General features: G+C 40.8%; 1 pseudogene; it reads right to left on the reverse strand.

Moving 5' to 3' along the window:
• Positions 1–1594: 1594 nt before the first annotated feature.
• On the reverse strand, positions 1595–4440 carry LOC127123287 (importin subunit alpha-1a-like; annotated as a pseudogene).
• Between the last annotated feature and the right edge of the window lie 2047 nt (positions 4441–6487).

Below are 6487 nucleotides of genomic sequence, written 5' to 3' on the forward strand. Positions count from 1 at the left end.
TGGTAATAATAATAAAAACTAGTAAAAAAAGAAAGTATGTTAAAATAAAAAAAAGCTGAAAACCAAGGATCGAACCCCCAACCTAAGGTTTAACAAACAACATTTCTACCACTGGGCTAGAACTACTTTGTTATTCAAATATTGCCTGCATTACTATAAATATAATAAACAGACGCTGAATATAATTAAATAACAAACATAACAGTAGCAATAACAGTAACAGTAGCAGCAGTATATGAAACGAAGATTTAACGTAAAAGAAAAAAAAAATCAAATGATGCACATGAAAACAACACACGGAAAAAAGGAGAGTTCGAGCATGAGTTACCGAAATACCAAGGTTGCCACCGCTTTGCGTTGTTGTTGCTGCCGGTAACGGAACTCGGTAACGGAACTGAGTTGAATGCTGATGTTGTTGCCGGAAGAACGTCGAGTTGTGATATGACGGTTCCGGTTGTAACCTTTGTGGCTGCAACAAGGGTGGCGGAGGAGAGCTTAAGGGATTAGTGGTTTTTTACAGCTGAAGTGTGGAGTATTGAGGGTTATTTTTCTGTGTGAACACTGTTGCAGAGAGAGATATTCCGAAAATCTCTTTCTCCTCTCCTTTGTTGTCGTTTTGAATGGTAGCCGTCAATGTTCTCTTCACAACTAGGGTTTTTTCAGCTCCTCCTCTTATGAACAGTGGCCTCTCTTATATATGACTCATCTCCTCTCTGCTCATCTCTGTTGTGTTTTCAGAGTAGTGGTCGTACAGAGGATGCTGGGAGGTTTTTTTTGTCCTTATTCCAGCTTGTGGTCCCTCTCCCAATTCCTCTTCATTTCGAAAACTTCACCATTGGTAAGAAAACTTTCACCACTGTAACTCACTTATCTAAAAAGTTTGTTTTAGAATTAACTGATTTTATATGGTGTTGTTATGGCAGCTTGACACAATTTTGGTTTGATCTTTGCAGGGCTACGGTTGTGAATTGAGGTGCTGATGACGATAAGTCGTGCTGACCAGATGGAAACTCGATAAGTCGTGATGACGATAAGTCGTGAATTGAGGTGCTGATGCCTGCAAACTCGCTCTTTATCAGGATTAACTGGACCTGACGGAGTCAATAAAAGATTTTGAGAAGACTCATTCTCAATTGCATTTGATTTTGTCAAACCTTCTGAGTAGAGCTATTAACTCCCAGGATACACCACAGTGCTCCCATAGTGTCGCATTTTGCATCAACAGAAAGCCGGTACGGGGAACCAGGCGGATTAGTTACCATTCCACTTTTCAAAATTTCAACCAACACACCTAATTTCTTCAGGATGGGCCTGTGAGGCATCTTAAATTATAAGACATGACAATATCCTAAGAACCCCTGGATGATGTATATCAGACACCAAAAAGGGCAGCATGGCAGTCACACCAGTAGCAGAGCGGAATGAAGCTTGATTGGCCTCAATTTTCTTCAACAAAGATACCATGCAGTCCCAAGCGATAGCAATTGTAGCTTCAACATCAAAAATAGGAAACTTCCCTGAATCAGATTCCATAAGCTTGGGAGAAGTAATGATAACATCCCTATTGCCCATATGCTTCGTAAAGCTACTTGAGCTACTTTTCCTCTGGTTTATTATTGGGTTCTGCAGGAGATTGATTCTGACAACCAAGTGCATTTCTCAATTTGGCAGATTCTTCAAATTTTCTATCAACAAGTTGTCTATGTAGTGTCTGAACATCACAATTCAGGTGAAGTCCAACAACCACTATGCTTTCAGACAGTTGTGAGGGCTTCTTGAAAGACCTATGACCCGTGTACTTCAACTGAAAATTTGCAGCCCATTGACGCTTGAGACTAGTCAAGATTTCAGGATTGTAAGTTTTGTTTTCATTTTCAACATCAGGTGGACTTGAAAAGCCCTTGAACAATTTTTGTTACTTGATACTGCAGCCTCTGAAAGTGGCTACCATTGTTATCATATTTTGATGAATGCAAATGAGACTTAACATCAGCTCTAGTTTCATTTGATTCGCTTTTTTGGACCTAGCTGAAGGCTGTGAGATGCAGAATTAGGATTGAACTCAAACCTTTGCATAAATACCTGTACCAGAACTCCAACCTGGAAAATTTCATGACAGTAGGAATCAATCTCGAATTTCCAGCCGAAGGATAAAATAACCGTAACAGAACCTCATCTGATTCTTAACCAACAACGTTCATCAAACCTATTATTAATGCCACGGTGAAACCAGTAAGTCTTCATTTTGCCTGTTTCAATCTATAAATAGTTTTGGTTTTGTGTCGACGCCGTTGCGTTATTGATAGCAGTTGTTGAGAATAGAGTGAACCAAATCGATATGAGCATCGGCGAACACAGACTGAGTGAAGAATGACATGAATCCACGAAGAGTTGCTGCAGAGTGACGAAACGAAATTGATGAATGTGAATCCAGAAGATGAGGAATACACCGTTGTGTTGGATTCTCTCAAAGAAAGTATTTCGGTGATCCTTCCATGATTGAACATAGGGTGAGACTAAGTGCGATCGGTGAAGGAGAGCGATGGATGTAAAGCTCGAGGGTGTTCCGCAGCGGTGCTGAGTTTTTTTTCATGACCTGAGAGCCATTTTGCTTGGATAAACTGCTCTGTCGACGGATCAAGGTGCCCTGAAGACTGTGAATTCTGCTGCCAATCATACAGATATCTCCTCAATTGTACCTGATTTAACAAGTTATCTCTAGAAGGATCAAGTTTTGATTGTCCATGCATTAACTGTTCAAAAACATCTTGATGCATTAATTGAGCTTGAGACTGTTGTTGATATTTCATGGTACTGCAAAATTTTCTTCCTGTGGAAAGTACCCTGCTTTGCCTTTTCCTTTATTCATGGAAATATCAATGTACATGTCACTCAATGTTGTGGTGCCAGGAAGTACGTTTGAGGTATTGTCATCCTTCGAGGGAGAAACACAAGTGCATATAGATTCAAGCAGCAGTTCAATCACACCAATAAAACTTTGACTAGGTTTTCTATGACCTTTGATGCTCTTGGCTTTTGAAACATGAGTCCTGCCATGGCCATTGCCAATGCCAGGAGCTTCTGTGTTTGTAGGCCCAACACCAAACTTACCATCACTAATCTGTACTGTTTCTTTCTCCGATGATTTACCGAGATAGCATTTGAGATAGCCCATGCAGCCTCTTTCTTAATATCGAACTCAGCATTTTGAAGCAGGGTCACCAAAGGACGAAATATATTGGCCTCAATCACAGCCTGAATCTGATGTTTATTCCCAGCTGTAATGTTTGATATGGTCCAACAAGCTTCCTTCTTGATGCCTTTTTTTATAATTATTTGTCAACAGATTGAATAAGCAAGGAAGAGACTGACGATTGATGATAACCTGAGTTTGCATATCATCTCCAGTGACTATGTTTCCAACAGTGCGAAGAGCAGGAATCAGCACTGAAGGAGATGGGTGCAGTAGAAGCTCCACAAGTCGGGGACAAACACCAGCTTCAATTACAGCTTGAATTTTATCATTTGTACCGTCAGAAAGATATGAAAGTGCCCAGCAGGCATCAGTCAAGACTTCTTCATCATTTGAATGAATTAGACCAGCAAGAGCAGGAAGTGCAGGTTTAACCTGATCAAAAGGGGGTTGTGGCTTTCCCCTGCAAAAGTTTGAAAGTGTCCAAGTAGCATTTCTCAGCATAGAAAGCTTGGCATGTTCATTCAAATGTGCCAAAAGAGGAACCAAAGCCCCCTGGCCGAGAACAAGATCACGACATCTAGGAGAATCCCCAGCAACATTTCCTAATGCCCACACTGCCTGTTCACGGACATCATCACTTAGAAGAAGCAAGTAGCTTCACAAAAATTGGGACAGCACCATGGTCAATTACCACTTTGGTGTTTTCCGACGTTCCAGAAGCTATATTTGTCAAAGCCCAAGCAGCCTCAAACTGCAATTGTGGAAAATCTTCCCTCATCAGAAACTCAACAAAACGAGAAACAACACCAGTCTGTATAACCTCCTCTATCGGTGGAGTACGTTCAATAGAAAGCAGCTTTCGAAACTGAGTCGTTGCCTCAAGCTGCAAATTATTATCATCACTCCAAACACCAGTAACCATGGATGGTAAATTTTCCAACTTCTTCTCTACAACGGAGTGAATGGAAGAAGGAATCTGCTGAGGTTGAAGACCCTCGCGCCTCTTTTTGAGCAAACTCTCTTCTCTACGATTCTTACGGATCTCAACCATGGTGTCCTCACGGCGTCGGCGACCTTCTTCGGCATCGACGGCGACTTTGTATCGATTGCGACGGACCTCGGTCCTGGAGTTTGCAGTTGGACGATACGACATCGTATGAGAAGTGATCAACCGAAAGGAGGAAGATGAAGAGCACTGCAGTGGAGACTACACTGCTCTATTGATTGTTGATTGATGGATGAATGAACCTTTTGGTTAGAATGAAAACCAGCAGAAATGGATGTCTTTGCCATAGAACTACCAGCAGGAACCAAATGTGCCACATTTTTCGTTTGAGAAACCTTAAATTGTGGCAATACATTTGGTACTGCACTTGATCGAGAAACAGTTTGTGCTCCGGAGTGAATAATGGCAGGTTTTGACTCGTGGGCCGAAATTGCAGCATTTGGATGACACTAGTTCGACCCTTGCATTCATAATTAACACGAGTTTTTGTCCCAAATCCACAGAAAACTGTTGCAAATTGTGGAACCCCGTAACGTTGCAGGGTATGAGATATGGTTCAGCTTCAGTTGGAAACAGGTTTTAGGGGCTGTCATGACTGAACCCTGTTAAGTGTTTTCCACCCTTGAATTTCTTTGTTGCTGTCATGACTTGTTATTGATGTGCTTTGGCTCGATGATTATTTTGCATGATTGTTACATGTTGTCTTAGCATGATGATAGTTGCAGGATGCTCACTATTTTGATGTTTGCTTGGTTGTGACCTGAACCATGACATTATCTAGGATAATGTTTTGCACTACATTTCCATGGTAAATGAGTCTGCTTGTCCTGAACACATGGCCTACTGTCATACATTGACTTCATTATATTATGGTTGTCGTGCATTGATTGCTTTGCCTTGCTAATGCCTTGACCGACTTCTTATGCCATGGCTATTTCCTGATGAATTTATGGCAATGTTCAGAAATGTGCAGGGCCCTTTTAGAGGTTTTGTTGCAGGCTAGCATGATGATGATGGTATGGTGCTGTTGCAAAGCAGGATATGACATGATTGTGGCAGCAGCATTGGCTAGACCATCTGCATCCATGATTTTGTTGCACATGTATAAGGTTTTTGTTGCATCCAAAGGGCATGAGCAAAGGATAATGGTTGAACTGTTAGGGGCTCCTTGGTCCATGGTTAGGGGCAGGCCAGTGGCGAATGGTTAACGGTTCAAAAGCTACAAAGTCAAGGTGCACCACATGTGTTATTTGTGATGGAATCTACCAAGAACGAACATAAATAAACATGAGGGTTGGATGACACATTGAAGAAAAAGGCCAGGCCAAGTTGGGTGGGCAAGAGCAAGTGAGGGTTGACTTTGGTCAAAGTTGACCAAAAAGTCAACCGTTGACCAAAGTCAACAATTGGTCAAAAATGCATTTTTTGTATTTTCTTTATGATTTCTTTGTAAATGGATATTCTATTATTGGTTAGGATGAAAATTAAGGTTTGAGGAATTTGGGTTGACTTTGGTCAAAGTTGACCAAAAAGTCAACTGTTGACCAAAGTCAACAATTGGTCAAAAATGGTCAAGACTTGTATTTTCTTGTGTAGAATCAAATGTAATGGTTTAGAATGATGTGAAATGAATGGAAATGGTTTGAAATTTGATTTGAGATTTGGTTTTACCATTGGTTTATTTATAACTTGAATGTTTGACTCTTGAAAAGAAAATAACTTGACTGATAATGTGTATGAACAAAACCACGAAATAAGACCATAAGGTTAGGATTTGAAAGGAATATCCATGATCCAATAACATGACTGGCAAGTGGCTAGAAACACAAGAAACTTGGTTGTTCAGATGACCCAGACCATAGAGGTATCCACAATCGTAACACCATGACTTTGAATCAAAACCAAACCTCATATAAAACCAAAGCAAGGTTAGGCCAAACATCAAGAAAAATTCAGGACCAAAATCGGGGTACGACAGTTGCCCCTATTTAAGCGTCTTCAACTAGAGAATGTGAAGCAAGACGTTCTTCACATGATCATTGTGGGAGATGGTTAAATACTAAGAAGACCCGGATTTTGATCCTGAATCCCCATGAAATAATTAACAATGCCTGTCAGAAATCGGCAAAGAAGCAATCTTAAAAGAAGAATCCGTCTGGTACGGTGAAAATCGGCCTGAGTACCGAAACAGAAAGTTGACCTGAATACCAAAATAAATGGTAACACAGGAATACCCATGGCCTGAACGCCGCACTAAGCATCGGAATATGAGAGTATCAATGTTG

Source organism: Lathyrus oleraceus, chromosome 2 (assembly GCF_024323335.1).
Source record: "Lathyrus oleraceus cultivar Zhongwan6 chromosome 2, CAAS_Psat_ZW6_1.0, whole genome shotgun sequence".
Classification (NCBI taxonomy): Eukaryota; Viridiplantae; Streptophyta; class Magnoliopsida; order Fabales; family Fabaceae; genus Lathyrus; species Lathyrus oleraceus.